Raw genomic sequence first — 16,565 nt, 5'->3', positions numbered from 1 at the left:
TCTTAAAAATGCAAACAGCAGCCAACGACACTTTACCTTTTAAATTCTGACAGCAGACTCTGCTGCAGCCACGCTGCCCCATGTGCAAGGGAAACGGAGAGCGGGGTATGCAGCAGGGATTTCACAGCAGCATGCGCCGCCCCCACCCCCCACCCCGTCACTTTAAACTAGCCCCGGACTGAACACCGGCGGGGCACAGCACCCCATGTCAGTTGTATGTCAGCTTGCCGTTGGGAGCAGCCGGCCGCTCCCTCCCTTGTCACTAACGTCTGCGCCCGGGAGCAGGGACACAACAGTGGCGAGAGCACACGCAGAGAGCCTGCGTACGGCCTCCCTGCATTGCCAGGATGTCGGAGCAGACTACGACGGCGGCAGACAGTGAGGGAGCGGAGGCCGTGGTGGGTTCCACAGAGGAAAGGCAACGGGAAGGCTCTGGGGAAGGCTGTAGGAGCACTGGGTCACAGTGAGGGGGACGGGGCTGTGGGTAGGACTACAGCGTGTGCATTGATTTTAGCCAACCCCCGCTGCTTTAGGGTGAGGATTGTTTGTCTTCTTAGGCTTATATTACTTGCTGAAAATGCTGCCATGTTACAGCTGTAAAATGGCAGCATTTACAGCTCATAATAGTGGAGAAGTACGCTTCATCCTTAACCTACAGGGACACCTAAAATCAATCTACACGCTGCTAGGACCTTTGTGCCTTGACCCTATCGGGAGCTGGGGGTGCGAGAGGGGCGTTCCTCCTGTCAAACCCCTAGCTTCCGGTGGCTTCAAAAAACACTAATACCTTCACCTTCTAGGTGTCTCCTTAAGGAGTGATATTACCCCTAACGACCCACATCATAGGCCTCTTACTAGTCAAGCATCCTACTGCACACTGATGAGGGGCAAAATCCCTGAAACAGCTGTCTGTGTATGGATTCTGACTTGGTTTACAATTCCCAATCATTTCTCTACAGACCTTTATGAAGAGTAGGGCATTGATTTGCAGGAATGCTGCCCATCCAATAGGTGGCGCTGCAGAGGTATTGTTCCATTTCCCTTATTTGCATATTGCTAGACAGTTTTGATATATGGAACTGATACTTGTGGTCTTCTGGCCTGCATACAGGTCTACAGAGACCCTCCAGAGTCTATCTCTGTCCATCATCTTATGTTTTTCCATGATTAGACGTGTTTGGCTTATACGCCAGGAAACGCCCATGATGTATACATTTTACTTTTTAAGGGGGACCCAACTGAGGGTTTTTAAGCTTATGGCAAAGGCTGTGGTTGGATTGGTTACAATTTAACCCCAGTGGGTCCCTGAGCCCCCAAAATTTTCATTCGCATTATATTCTGATTCTGGACACTTCCTTTAAGGATACTTTTGCACGGGACGACTGTGAGGTACTTATCCCCTTTACCCAATAGGACGTACATGTATGCCCTTCAGGTGTGGGGTTTGTATGGATCAGGAGCCACCATGGCTACTTGTTGCACCCTGTGTGGAAGACTCCCTGTTGTGTCTTCTGTACTCAGTTGGACATTCTTGTCCAGTCTTCAGTCTTTTTCAGTTAGTCTGTTGTGTAGACATGAGGACACGGACAATATTAGCGCCCCCATCATAGACTGAACCCCCAAACACTTGTAACTGAGGGACAGGAGAAGCCTTTATGACATCACTATAGGTAGAGCTGTATGTTCTCAGCTCTCCATATGGAGCCCCCTATAGCTCCTGTCCCGCAGCAGCTGCCGCCGTGTCACTGGGAGAGGATTCACATTATTATATACTTCTAGAATAAGGGGCGGCAGCGATCACTCTCATCATGACCGCTGTGTAAGGAGAAATCTAGACAAAAGACAAACACCACCATGTCGATTTTATAGAATTTTTTATTAGAATAGAAATAAGCAACATTGTAATGAAATATTACTGGCCCTTTTAAATGATGCAAGGATCACAGTGACTCTCAGGTCGGCCCGGTGGAGACCACAGAACTTGCTGCGGTCCTTCTGAGCAGTCCACCATTGTCCTGAGATGAGAGCCGCCGGACCCAAAGATCCAGAGGAAGGCGAAAAAACCCCCCGGAGAGTTCTACCTCAGGAGGGCAAAAAAATTCCTTCCTGACCCCAGATGTGGCGATCGGTTATCACCCTGGATCCAATCTGTCCTGCTGCTTATTGCTGTATGTATGTGTATATATATGTAATTATAGGTGCAGGAAAGCTGCTACTATAAACAGATATATATCCTGCTTCTAAGAGCCTACAATCTAAAGTATTATAGAAACCCCTCCCCACCCCGCCAGCTGCCATTGGGGCGCCCAGGGCCCCTCACCACCCCGCCAGCTACCAATGGGGCGCCCAGGGCCCCTCACCACCCCGTCAGCTGCCATTGGGGCGCCCAGGGCCCCTCACCACCCCGCCAGCTGCCATTGGGGCGCCCAGGGCCCCTCACCACCCCGCCAGCTGCCTTTGGGGCGCCCAGGGCCCCTCACCACCCCGCCAGCTGCCTTTGGGGCGCCCAGGGCCCCTCACCACCCCGCCAGCTGCCTTTGGGGCGCCCAGGGCCCCTTACCACCCCGCCAGCTGCGTTTGGGGCGCCCAGGGCCCCTCACCACCCGGCCAGCTGCCTTTGGGGCGCCCAAGGCCCCTCACCACCCCGCCAGCTGCCTTCGGGGCGCCCAGGGCCCCTCACCACCCCCCCAGCTGCCTTTGGGGCGCCCAGGGCCCCTCACCACCCCCCCAGCTGCCTTTGGGGCGCCCAGGGCCCCTCACCACCCCGCCAGCTGCCTTTGGGGCGCCCAGGGCCCCTCACCACCCCGCCAGCTGCCTTTGGGGCGCCCAGGGCCCCTCACCACCCCGCCAGCTGCCTTTGGGGCACCCAGGGCCCCTCACCACCCCGCCAGCTGCCCTTGGGGCATCCAGGGCCCCTCACTACCCCGCCAGCTGCCATTGGGGCGCCCAGGGCCCCTCAGGGCCCCTCACCACCCCGCCAGCTGCCTTTGGGGCGCCCAGGGCCCCTCACCACCCCGCCAGCTGCCTTTGGGGCGCCCAGGGCCCCTCACCACCCCGCCAGCTGCCTTTGGGGCGCCCAGGGCCCCTCACCACCCCGCCAGTTGCCTTTGGGGCGCCCAGGGCCCCTCACCACCCCGCCAGCTGCCCTTGGGGCGCCCAGGGCCCCTCACCACCCCGCCAGCTGCCTTTGGGGCGCCCAGGGCCCCTCACCACCCCGCCAGCTGCCTTTGGGGCGCCCAGGGCCCCTCACCACCCCGCCAGCTGCCTTTGGGGCGCCCAGGGCCCCTCACAACCCCGCCAGCTGCCTTTGGGGCGCCCAGGGCCCCTCACCACCCCCCAGCTGCCTTTGGGGCGCCCAGGGCCCCTCACCGCCCCGCCAGCTGCTTTTGGGGTGCCCAGGGCCCCTCACAACCCCGCCAGCTGCCTTTGGGGCGCCCAGGGCCCCTCACCACCCCCCAGCTGCCTTTGGGGCGCCCAGGGCCCCTCACCACCCCCCAGCTGCCTTTGGGGCACCCAGGGCCCCTCACCGCCCCACCAGCTGCCTTTGGGGCGCCCAGGGCCCCTCACCGCCCCGCCAGCTGCCTTTGGGGCGCCCAGGGCCCCTTACCACCCCACCAGCTGCCTTTGGGGCGCCCAGGGCCCCTCACCACCCCGCCAGCTGCCTTTGGGGCGCCCAGGGCCCCTCACCACCCCGGCAGTTGCCTTTGGGGCGCCCAGGGCCCCTCACCACCCCCCAAGTGCCTTTGGGGCGCCCAGGGCCCCTCACCACCCCGCCAGCTGCCTTTGGGGCGCCCAGGGCCCCTCACCACCCCGCCAGCTGCCTTTGGGGCGTCCAAGGCCCCTCACCACCCCGCCAGCTGCCATTGGGGCGCCCAGGGCCCCTCAGGGCCCCTCACCACCCCGCCAGCTGCCTTTGGGGCGCCCAGGGCTCCTCACCACCCCGCCAGCTGCCTTTGGGGCGCCCAGGGCCCCTCACCACCCAGCCAGCTGACATTGGGGCGCCCAGGGCCCCTCACCACCCCCCAGCTGCCTTTGGGGCACCCAGGGCCCCTCACCGCCCCGCCAGCTGCCTTTGGGGCGCCCAGGGCCCCTCACCACCCCGCCAGCTGCCATTGGGGCGCCCAGGGCCCCTCACCACCCCGCCAGCTGCCTTTGGGGCGCCCAGGGCCCCTCACCACCCCGCCAGCTGCCTTTGGGGCGCCCAGGGCCCCTCACCACCCCGCCAGCTGCCTTTGGGGCGCCCAGGGCCCCTTACCACCCCGCCAGCTGCGTTTGGGGCGCCCAGGGCCCCTCAACACCCGGCCAGCTGCCTTTGGGGCGCCCAAGGCCCCTCACCACCCCGCCAGCTGCCTTCGGGGCGCCCAGGGCCCCTCACCACCCCCCCAGCTGCCTTTGGGGCGCCCAGGGCCCCTCACCACCCCCCCAGCTGCCTTTGGGGCGCCCAGGGCCCCTCACCACCCCGCCAGCTGCCTTTGGGGCGCCCAGGGCCCCTCACCACCCCGCCAGCTGCCTTTGGGGCGCCCAGGGCCCCTCACCACCCCGCCAGCTGCCTTTGGGGCACCCAGGGCCCCTCACCACCCCGCCAGCTGCCCTTGGGGCGTCCAGGGCCCCTCACCACCCCGCCAGCTGCCATTGGGGCGCCCAGGGCCCCTCAGGGCCCCTCACCACCCCGCCAGCTGCCTTTGGGGCGCCCAGGGCCCCTCACCACCCCGCCAGCTGCCTTTGGGGCGCCCAGGGCCCCTCACCACCCCGCCAGCTGCCTTTGGGGCGCCCAGGGCCCCTCACCACCCCGCCAGTTGCCTTTGGGGCGCCCAGGGCCCCTCACCACCCCGCCAGCTGCCCTTGGGGCGCCCAGGGCCCCTCACCACCCCGCCAGCTGCCTTTGGGGCGCCCAGGGCCCCTCACCACCCTGCCAGCTGCCTTTGGGGCGCCCAGGGCCCCTCACCACCCCGCCAGCTGCCTTTGGGGCGCCCAGGGCCCCTCACAACCCCGCCAGCTGCCTTTGGGGCGCCCAGGGCCCCTCACCACCCCCCAGCTGCCTTTGGGGCGCCCAGGGCCCCTCACCGCCCCGCCAGCTGCTTTTGGGGTGCCCAGGGCCCCTCACAACCCCGCCAGCTGCCTTTGGGGCGCCCAGGGCCCCTCACCACCCCCCAGCTGCCTTTGGGGCGCCCAGGGCCCCTCACCACCCCCCAGCTGCCTTTGGGGCACCCAGGGCCCCTCACCGCCCCGCCAGCTGCCTTTGGGGCGCCCAGGGCCCCTCACCGCCCCGCCAGCTGCCTTTGGGGCGCCCAGGGCCCCTTACCACCCCACCAGCTGCCTTTGGGGCGCCCAGGGCCCCTCACCACCCCGCCAGCTGCCTTTGGGGCGCCCAGGGCCCCTCACCACCCCGGCAGTTGCCTTTGGGGCGCCCAGGGCCCCTCACCACCCCCCAAGTGCCTTTGGGGCGCCCAGGGCCCCTCACCACCCCGCCAGCTGCCTTTGGGGCGCCCAGGGCCCCTCACCACCCCGCCAGCTGCCTTTGGGGCGTCCAAGGCCCCTCACCACCCCGCCAGCTGCCATTGGGGCGCCCAGGGCCCCTCAGGGCCCCTCACCACCCCGCCAGCTGCCTTTGGGGCGCCCAGGGCCCCCCGCCAACACCGCCAGCTGCCTTTGGGGCGCCCAGGGCCCCTCCCCATCCCGCCAGCTGCCTTTGGGGCGCCCAGGGCCCCTCACCACCCCGCCAGCAGCCTTTGGGGCACCCAGGGCCCCTCACCACCCCGCCAGCTGCCTTTGGGGCGCCCAGGGCCCCTCACCACCCCGCCAGCTGCCCTTGGGGCGCCCAGGGCCCCTCAGCACCCCGCCAGCTGCCTTTGGGGCGCCCAGGGCTCCTCACCACCCCGCCAGCTGCCTTTGGGGCGCCCAGGGCCCCTCACCACCCAGCCAGCTGACATTGGGGCGCCCAGGGCCCCTCACCACCCCCCAGCTGCCTTTGGGGCACCCAGGGCCCCTCACCGCCCCGCCAGCTGCCTTTGGGGCGCCCAGGGCCCCTCACCGCCCCGCCAGCTGCCTTTGGGGCGCCCAGGGCCCCTCACCACCCCGCCAGTTGCCTTTGGGGCGCCCAGGGCCCCTCACCACCCCCCAAGTGCCTCTGGGGCGCCCAGGGCCCCTCACTACCCCGCCAGCTGCCTTTGGGGCGCCCAGGGCCCCTCACCACCCCGCCAACTGCCTTTGGGGCGTCCAGGGCCCCTCACCACCCCGCCAGCTGCCTTTGGGGCGCTCAGGGCCCCTCACCACCCCGCCAGCTGCCTTTGGGGCGCCCAGGGCCCCTCACCACCCCGCCAGCTGCCTTTGGGGCGCCCAGGGCCCCTCACCACCCCGCCAGCTGCCTTTGGGGCGTCCAGGGCCCCTCACCACCCCGCCAGCTGCCCTTGGGGCGCCTAGGGCCCCTCAGCACCCCGCCAGCTGCCTTTGGGGCGCCCAGGGCTCCTCACCACCCCCGCCAGCTGCCTTTGGGGCGCCCAGGGCCCCTCACCACCCAGCCAGCTGACATTGGGGCGCCCAGGGCCCCTCACCACCCCCCAGCTGCCTTTGGGGCACCCAGGGCCCCTCACCGCCCCGCCAGCTGCCTTTGGGGCGCCCAGGGCCCCTCACCGCCCCGCCAGCTGCCTTTGGGGCGCCCAGGGCCCCTCACCACCCCGCCAGTTGCCTTTGGGGCGCCCAGGGCCCCTCACCACCCCCCAAGTGCCTCTGGGGCGCCCAGGGCCCCTCACTACCCCGCCAGCTGCCTTTGGGGCGCCCAGGGCCCCTCACCACCCCGCCAACTGCCTTTGGGGCGTCCAGGGCCCCTCACCACCCCGCCAGCTGCCTTTGGGGCGCTCAGGGCCCCTCACCACCCCGCCAGCTGCCTTTGGGGCGCCCAGGGCCCCTCACCACCCCGCCAGCTGCCTTTGGGGCGTCCAGGGCCCCTCACCACCCCGCCAGCTGCCTTTGGGGCGCCCAGGGCCCCTCACCACCCCGCCAGCTGCCTTTGGAGCGCCCAGGGCCCCTCACCACCCCGCCAGCTGCCTTTGGGGCGCTCAGGGCCCCTCACCACTCCGCCAGCTGCCTTTGGGGTGCCCAGGACCCCTCACCACCCTCCAGCTGCCTTTGGGGCGCCCAGGGCCCCTCACCACCCCCCAGCTGCCTTTGGGGCGCCCAGGGCCCCTCACCGCCCCGCCAGCTGCTTTTGGGGCACCCAGGGCCCCTGTCCGCCCCGCCAGCTGCCTTTGGGGCGCCCAGGGCTCCTCAGGGCCCCTCACCACCCCGCCAGCTGCCATTGGGGCGCCCAGGGCCCCTCACCACCCCGCCAGCTGCCTTTGGGGCGCCCAGGGCCCCTCACCACCCCGCCAGCTGCCTTTGGGGCGCCCAGGGCCCCTCACCACCCCGCCAGCTGCTTTGGGGCATCCAGGGCCCCTCACCACCCCGCCAGCTGCCATTGGGGCGCCCAGGGCCCCTCAGGGCCCCTCACCACCCCGCCAGCTGCCTTTGGGGCGCCCAGGGCCCCTCACCACCCCCGCCAGTTGCTTTGGGGCGCCCAGGGCCCCTCACCACCCCGCCAGCTGCCTTTGGGGCGCCCTGGGCCCCTCACCACCCCGCCAGTTGCCTTTGGGGCGCCCAGGGCCCCTCACCACCCCCCAAGTGCCTCTGGGGCGCCCAGGGCCCCCTCACTACCCCGCCAGCTGCCTTTGGGGCACCCAGGGCGCCTCACCACCCCGCCAACTGCCTTTGGGGCGTCCAGGGCCCCTCACCACCCCACCAGCTGCCATTGGGGCGCCCAGGGCCCCTCAGGGCCCCTCACCACCCCGCCAGCTGCCTTTGGGGCGCTCAGGGCCCCTCACCACCCCGCCAGCTGCCTTTGGGGCGCCCAGGGCCCCTCACCACCCCGCCAGCTGCCTTTGGGGCGCCCAGGGCCCCTCACCACCCCGCCAGTTGCCTTTGGGTTGCCCAGGGCCCCTCACCACCCCGCCAGCTGCCTTTGGAGCGCCCAGGGCCCCTCACCACCCCGCCAGCTGCCATTGGGGCGCCCAGGGCCCCTCACCACCCCGCCCGCTGCCCTTGGGGCACCCAGGGCCCCTCACCACCCCGCCGGCTGCCCTTGGGGCGCCCAGGGCCCCTCACCACCCCGCCAGCTGCCTTTGGGGCGCCCAGGGCCCGTCACCACTCCGCCAGCTGCCTTTGGGGCGCCCAGGGCCCCTCACCACCCCCCAGCTGCCTTTGGGGCGCCCAGGGCCCCTCACCACCACCAGCTGCCTTTGGGGCGCCCAGGGCCCCTCACCACCCCGCCAGCTGCTTTTGGGGCGCCCAGGGCCCCTCAGGGCCCCTCACCACCCCGCCAGCTGCCTTTGGGGCGCCCAGGGCCTCTCCACCACCCCGCCAGCTGCCTTTGGGGCGCCCAGGGCCCCTCACCACCCCGCCAGCTGCCTTTGGGGCGCCCAGGGCCCCTCACCACCCCGCCAGCTGCCTTTGGGGCGCCCAGGGCCCCTCACCACCCCGCCAGCTGCCTTTGGGGCGTCCAGGGCCCCTCACCACCCCGCCAGCTGCCATTGGGGCGCCCAGGGCCCCTAAGGGCCCCTCACCACCCCGCCAGCTGCCTTTGGGGCGCCCAGGGCCCCTCACCACCCCGCCAGCTGCCTTTGGAGCACCCAGGGCCCCTCACCACCCCGCCAGCTGCCTTTGGGGCGCCCAGGGCCCCTCACCACTCCGCCAGCTGCCTTTGGGGCGCCCAGGGCCCCTCACCACCCCCCAGCTGCCTTTGGGGCGCCCAGGGCCCCTCACCACCCCCCAGCTGCCTTTGGGCCGCCCAGGGCCCCTCACCGCCCCGCCAGCTGCTTTTGGGGCGCCCAGGGCCCCTCACCACCCCGCCAGCTGCCTTTGGGGCGCCCAGGGCCCCTCACCACCCCGCCAGCTGCCTTTGGGGCGCCCAGGGCCCCTCACCACCCCGCCAGCTGCCTTTGGGGCGCCCAGGGCCTCTCACAACCCCGCAGCTGCCTTTGGGGCACCCAGGGCCCCTCACCACCCCACAGCTGCCTTTGGGGCGCCCAGGGCACCTCATCACCCCGCCAGCTGCCTTTGGGGCGCCCAGGGCCCCTCAGGGCCCCTCACCACCCCGCCAGCTGCCATTGGAGAGCCCAGGGCCCCTCACCACCCCGCCAGCTGCCTTTGGGGCGCCCAGGGCCCCTTACCACCCCCGCCAGCGGCCTTTGGGGCGCCCAGGGCCCCTCACCACCCCGCCAGCTGCTTTTGGGGCGCCCAGGGCCCCTCACCACCCCGCCAGCTGCTTTTGGGGCGCCCAGAGCCCCTCAGGGCCCCTCACCACCCCGCCAGCTGCCTTTGGGGCGCCCAGGGCCCCTCACCACCCTGCCAGCTGCCTTTGGGGCGCCCAGGGCCCCTCACCACCCCGCCAGCTGCCTTTGGGGCGCCCAGGGCCCCTCACCACCCCGCCAGCTGCCTTTGGGGCGCTCAGGGCCCCTCACCACCCTGCCAGCTGCCTTTGGGGCACCCAGGGCCCCTCACCACCCCGCCAGCGGCCTTTGGGGCGTCCAGGGCCCCTCACCACCCCGCCAGCTGCCTTTGGGGCGCCCAGGGCCCCTCAGGGCCCCTCACCACCCCGCCAGCTGCCTTTGGGGTGCCCAGGGCCCCTCACCACCCCGCCAGCTGCCTTTGGGGCGTCCAGGGCCTCTCACCACCCCGCCAGCTGCCATTGGGGCGCCCAGAGCCCCTCAGGGCCCCTCACCACCCCGCCAGCTGCCTTTGGGGCGCCCAGGGCCCCTCACCACCCTGCCAGCTGCCTTTGGGGCGCCCAGGGCCCCTCACCACCCCGCCAGCTGCCTTTGGGGCGCCCAGGGCCCCTCACCACCCCGCCAGCTGCCTTTGGGGTGCTCAGGGCCCCTCACCACCCTGCCAGCTGCCTTTGGGGCACCCAGGGCCCCTCACCACCCCGCCAGCGGCCTTTGGGGCGTCCAGGGCCCCTCACCACCCCGCCAGCTGCCATTGGGGCGCCCAGGGCCCCTCAGGGCCCCTCACCACCCCGCCAGCTGCCTTTGGGGTGCCCAGGGCCCCTCACCACCCCGCCAGCTGCCTTTGGGGCGCCCAGGGCCCCTCACCACCCCGCCAGCTGCCTTTGGGGCGCTCAGGGCCCCTCACCACCCCGCCAGCTGCCTTTGGGGCGTCCAGGGCCTCTCACCACCCCCGCCAGCTGCCATTGGGGCGCCCAGGGCCCCTAAGGGCCCCTCACCACCCCGCCAGCTGCCTTTGGGGCGCCCAGTGCCCCTCACCACCCCGCCAGCTGCCTTTGGGGCGCCCAGGGCCCCTCACCACCCTGCCAGCTGCCTTTGGCGTGCCCAGGGCCCCTCAGCACCCCGCCAACTGCCATTGGGGCGCCCAGGGCACCTCCCCTCCCCACCCCGCCAGCTGCGTACCTACCGTCTGGCCTCTTCAAGTTGTCAAACTCAAGTGATGCAAGATGGCTTTGGTTAGAGCTTTGAACATTCTGAGCCCATTGCGATGTCATGTGATGTCATAATAACTGGCAATGTTGTCCTGTGTATCATGGTTAAAGCATTAACCCCTTAGTGACATGGGCTGGACCTAATGATGCAACTTATTTTGGGGTAATTTCATCTCTATTTCTCAAGTCATAGGTTTTTATTAAATTTTTTTATTTTTGCTGTGTAAGGTTGACCACCTAATACAGTTTTTTTCTTCACTGCGAAATTCGCAGTGTTTTTTTCTTCCAGGGGCCTATGGGACTTGTCAAAATTGCATTGCGCAAAATCGTGATTTCACAGTAAATTGCGATTTTGCCATGATGCGTTTTTAACATTAGAAAGCCCCATACACCTGGGGCAAAAAAGGAGCAAATTCACAAACGCTAGTGGGCGGTCACCCTAAGGACTTGCTTTTGTTTGGCCATCTGCAGGTGGTAGCATGTTTTGGGTAGATATAATGTATGTTATCACACTTTTTTTTGTTATTTTTTTTGAGTCCTCCATTTCTACAGATCTTATTCAGCCTTCATAGTGACATTTATTGATATCGGGCTGCAGATCCTCCGATCGTCTTCTGTAGGACCCAATTAAAAATGCGTGCGCTTTACTAAATAATTAATTTTCATGTCGCTGCACTAAATGTACGGATTGCTCTGCATTATTTCCTCCAGTGAAATTCAACCAAAGAGAAGTTAACCCTTTAGTGACCATACATGTTTTCCCCTCCTGCGTGTCTGGGCTTTAGTCTACATGTCCGTAAAAGCATGCCGGCCCTGTAGAGTAAAGGCCTGAGGTCTGTGCATACGACAGTTCCCTGCTATCGGCTACCAGAGGTACCCAAGATCCTGGAGCTATCGTGTGGGGGCTACGGCATGTGACCCTCCAATTACGCGATTGCCATTATCCAATGGATTGCGGCGATCACATAAAAGTTTATATATTTTTTAAGCTCCTCCCCCCCTCCGGTCACCTGATCTTTGTTATCCGATGATAAAAGCGATCAAGTAACGTTTAAAAAAATCGTATTTTTTAGGGTAAGATGAGATAACTTATCTAAGGCCCCTGGATTAGACCCCCGATGGGATCTTTATCCGTGGACCTTCCGTGAATTCTGTGCATGCGCACGCCGGCAACATGACGGACACATACGCAGAAGCCGGGTAGGGCCCAGAAAATTTAAAATCCCCTTGCTCCTGACTACCAAAGGTAGCCAAGAGCTTTAAGCAGTGACCGGAGGCCCGAATGAGTGGTCCCCGGTCACGTGATCGGCGTTATCCAATAGTATAAAAAGGCTGTGATCTACCTTAAGGCTGGATTCACACAGGGCGGATTTGCCGCGGTTTTGCCGCAGTAGATCGGCCGCGGCAAAACCGCCCGCGGCCGCTAATCTCGGTATTAGCCAGCCATGTGGATGAGATTTCTCAGAAATCTCGTCCACACGGGACGGCTAATCCGCTGCGGGCCCAGGGCCCCTCACCACCCCGCCAGCTGCCATTGGGGCACCCAGGGCACCTCACCACCCCGCCAGCTGCCATTGGGGCGCCCAGGGCACCTCCCCTCCCCACCCCACCAGCTGCGTACCTGCTGTCTGGCCTCTTCAAGTTGTCAAACTCAAGTGATGCAAGATGGCTCTGGTTAGAGCTTTGAACATTCTGAGCCCATTGTGATGTCATGTGATGTCATTATAACTGCCAATGTTGTCCTGTGTATCATGGTTAAAGCATTAACCCCTTAGTGACATGGGCTGGACCTAATGATGCAACTTATTTTGGGGTAATTTCATCTCTATTTCTCAAGTCATAGGTTTTTTTTTATTTTTTTTAATTTTTGCTGCCTTTGGGGCGCCCAGGGCCCCTCACCACCCCGCCAGCTGCCTTTGGGGCATCCAGGGCCCCTCACCACCCCGCCAGCTGCCATTGGGGCGCCCAGGGCCCCTCAGGACCCCTCATCACCCCGCCAGCTGCCTTTGGGGCGCCCAGGGCCCCTCACCACCCCGCCAGCTGCCTTTGGAGCGCCCAGGGCCCCTCACCACCCCGCCAGCTGCCTTTGGGGCGCCCAGGGCCCCTCACCACTCCGCCAGCTGCCTTTGGGGCGCCCAGGGCCCCTCACCACCCCCCAGCTGCCTTTGGGGCGCCCAGGGCCCCTCACCACCCCCCAGCTGCCTTTGGGGCGCCCAGGGCCCCTCACCGCCCCGCCAGCTGCTTTTGGGGCGCCCAGGGCCCCTCACCACCCCGCCAGCTGCCTTTGGGGCGCCCAGGGCCCCTCACCACCCCGACAGCTGCCTTTGGGGCGCCCAGGGCCTCTCACAACCCTGCAGCTGCCTTTGGGGCACCCAGGGCCCCTCACCACCCCACAGCTGCCTTTGGGGCACCCAGGGCCCCTCACCACCCCACAGCTGCCTTTGGGGCGCCCAGGGCACCTCACGACCCGCCAGCTGCCTTCGGGGCGCCCAGGGCCCCTCAGGGCCCCTCACCACCCCGCCAGCTGCCATTGGAGAGCCCAGGGCCCCTCACCACCCCGCGAGCTGCCTTTGGGGCGCCCAGGGCCCCTCACCACCCCGCCAGCGGCCTTTGGGGCGCCCAGGGCCCCTCACCACCCCGCCAGCTGCTTTTGGGGCGCCCAGGGCCCCTCACCACCCCGCCAGCTGCTTTTGGGGCGCCCAGAGCCCCTCAGGGCCCCTCACCACCCCGCCAGCTGCCTTTGGGGCGCCCAGGGCCCCTCACCACCCTGCCAGCTGCCTTTGGGGCGCCCAGGGCCCCTCACCACCCCGCCAGCTGCCTTTGGGGCGCCCAGGGCCCCTCACCACCCCGCCATCTGCCTTTGGGGCGCTCAGGGCCCCTCACCACCCTGCCAGCTGCCTTTGGGGCACCCAGGGCCCCTCACCACTCCGCCAGCTGCCTTTGGGGCGTCCAGGGCCCCTCACCACCCCGCCAGCTGCCATTGGGGCGCCCAGGGCCCCTCAGGGCCCCTCACCACCCCGCCAGCTGCCTTTGGGGCGCCCAGGGCCCCTCACCACCCCGCCAGCTGCCTTTGGGGCGCCCAGGGCCCCTCACCACCCCGCCAGCTGCTTTTGGGGCGCCCAGGGCCCCTCACCACCCCGCCAGCTGCTTTTGGGGCGCCCAGGGCCCCTCAGGGCCCCTCACCACCCCGCCAGCTGCCTTTGGGGCGCCCAGGGCCCCTCACCACCCCGCCAGCTGTCTTTGGGGCGCCCAGGGCCCCTCACCACCCCGCCAGCTGCCTTTGGGGCGCTCAGGGCCCCTCACCACCCCGCCAGCTGCCTTTGGGGCGCCCAGGGCCACTCACCACCCCGCCAGCTGCCTTTGGGGCGTCCAGGGCCTCTCACCACCCCGCCAGCTGCCATTGGGGCGCCCAGGGCCCCTAAGGGCCCCTCACCACCCCGCCAGCTGCCTTTGGGGCGCCCAGGGCCCCTCACCACCCCGCCAGCTGCCTTTGGGGCGCCCAGGGCCCCTAACCACCCTGCCAGCTGCCTTTGGCGTGCCCAGGGCCCCTCAGCACCCCGCCAACTGCCATTGGGGCGCCCAGGGCACCTCCCCTCCCCACCCCGCCAGCTGCGTACCTACCGTCTGGCCTCTTCAAGTTGTCAAACTCAAGTGATGCAAGATGGCTTTGGTTAGAGCTTTGAACATTCTGAGCCCATTGCGATGTCATGTGATGTCATAATAACTGCCAATGTTGTCCTGTGTATCATGGTTAAAGCATTAACCCCTTAGTGACATGGGCTGGACCTAATGATGCAACTTATTTTGGGGTAATTTCATCTCTATTTCTCAAGTCATAGGTTTTTTTTAATTTTTTTTTATTTTTGCTGTGTAAGGTTGACCACCTAATAAAGTTTTTTTCTTCACTGCGAAATTCGCAGTGTTTTTTTTCTCCAGGGGCCTATGGGACTTGTCAAAATTGCATTGCGGAAAATCGTGATTTCACAGTAAATTGCGATTTTGCCATGATGCGTTTTTAACATTAGAAAGCCCCATACACCTGGGGCAAAAAAGGAGCAAATTCACAAACGCTAGTGGGTAGTCACCCTAAGGACTTGCTTTTGTTTGGCCATCTGCAGGTGGTAGCATGTTTTGGGTAGATATAATGTATGTTATCACACTTTTTTTTGTTATTTTTTTTGAGTCCTCCATTTCTACAGATCTTATTCAGCCTTCATAGTGACATTTATTGATATCGGGCTGCAGATCCTCCGATCGTCTTCTGTAGGACCCAATTAAAAATGCGTGCGCTTTACTAAATAATTAATTTTCATGTCGCTGCACTAAATGTACGGATTGCTCTGCATTATTTCCTCCAGTGAAATTCAACCAAAGAGAAGTTAACCCTTTAGTGACCATACATGTTTTCCCCTCCTGCGTGTCTGGGCTTTAGTCTACATGTCCGTAAAAGCATGCCGGCCCTGTAGAGTAAAGGCCTGAGGTCTGTGCATACGACAGTTCCCTGCTATCGGCTACCAGAGGTACCCAAGATCCTGGAGCTATCGTGTGGGGGCTACGGCATGTGACCCTCCAATTACGCGATTGCCATTATCCAATGGATAGCGGCGATCACATAAAAGTTTATATTTTTTTTAAGCTCCTCCCCCCCTCCGGTCACCTGATCTTTGTTATCCGATGATAAAAGCGATCAAGTAACGTTTAAAAAAATCGTATTTTTTAGTGTAAGATGAGATAACTTATCTAAGGCCCCTGGATTAGACCCCCGATGGGATCTTTATCCGTGGACCTTCCCTGAATTCTGTGCATGCGCACGCCGGCAACATGACGGACACATACGCAGAAGCCGGGTAGGGCCCAGAAAATTTAAAATCCCCTTGCTCCTAACTACCAAAGGTAGCCAAGAGCTTTAAGCAGTGACCGGAGGCCCGAATGAGTGGTCCCCGGTCACGTGATCGGCGTTATCCAATAGTATAAAAAGGCTGTGATCTACCTTAAGGCTGGATTCACACAGGGCGGATTTGCCGCGGTGTTGCCGCAGTAGATCGGCCGCGGCAAAACCCACCGCGGCCGCTAATCTCGGTATTAGCCAGCCATGTGGATGAGATTTCTCAGAAATCTCGTCCACATGGGACGGCTAATCCGCTGCGGGCCCAGGGCCCCTCACCACCCTGCCAGCTACCATTGGGGCACCCAGGGCCCCTCACCACCCTGCCAGCTGCCATTGGGGCACCCAGGGCCCTTCACCACCCCGCCAGCTGCCTTTGGGGCGTCCAGGGCCCCTCTTCACCCCGCCAGCAGCCTTTGGGGCGTCCAGGGCCCCTCTTCATCCCGCCAGCTGCCTTTGGGGCGCCCAGGGCCCCTCTTCACCCCGCCAGCTGCCTTTGGGGCGCCAGGGCCCCTCACCACCCCGCCAGCTGCTTTTGGGGCGCCCAGGGCCCCTCACCACCCCGCCAGCTGCCTTTGGGGCGCCCAGGGCCCCTCACCACCCCGCCAGCTGCCTTTGGGGCGCCCAGGGCCCCTCACCACCCTGCCTGCTGCCTTTGGGGCGCCCAGGGCCCCTCACCACCCCGCCAGCTGCCATTGGGGCACCCAGGGCCCCTCACCACCCTGCCTGCTGCCTTTCGGGCGCCCAGGGCCCCTCACCACCCCGTCAGCTGCCATTGGGGCACCCAGGGCACCTCCCCTCCCCACCCCGCCAGCTGCGTACCTGCTGTCTGGCCTCTTCAAGTTGTCAAACTCAAGTGATGCAAGATGGCTCTGGTTAGAGCTTTGAACATTCTGAGCCCATTGTGATGTCATGTGATGTCATTATAACTGCCAATGTTGTCCTGTGTATCATGGTTAAAGCGTTAACCCCTTAGTGACATGGGCTGGACCTAATGATGCAACTTATTTTGGGGTATTTTCATCTCCATTTCTCAAGTCACAAGGTTTTTATATATTTTTTATTTTTGCTGTATACGGTTGACTACCCAATACAATTCTTTTTCACTGCGGAATTCGCATTTTTTTTTCTCCAGGGGCCTATGGGACTTGTTTAAACTGCATTGTGCAAAAACGTGATTTCGCGGTAAATTGCGTTTTTTGGGTGTTTTTTTTG

General features: G+C 65.0%; 1 protein-coding gene across 1 annotated transcript in view; it reads left to right on the top strand.

The window, feature by feature from the left end:
- The window catches only part of LOC136621094 (protein polybromo-1-like), a 58,816-nt gene that overhangs the window by 18,857 nt on the left and 23,394 nt on the right, over positions 1–16,565 (top strand). The window lies entirely within an intron of this gene.

Source organism: Eleutherodactylus coqui, chromosome 3, assembly GCF_035609145.1.
Source record: "Eleutherodactylus coqui strain aEleCoq1 chromosome 3, aEleCoq1.hap1, whole genome shotgun sequence".
In the NCBI taxonomy this organism is placed as follows: Eukaryota; Metazoa; Chordata; class Amphibia; order Anura; family Eleutherodactylidae; genus Eleutherodactylus; species Eleutherodactylus coqui.
This window is presented reverse-complemented; position numbering and strand designations above follow the sequence as displayed.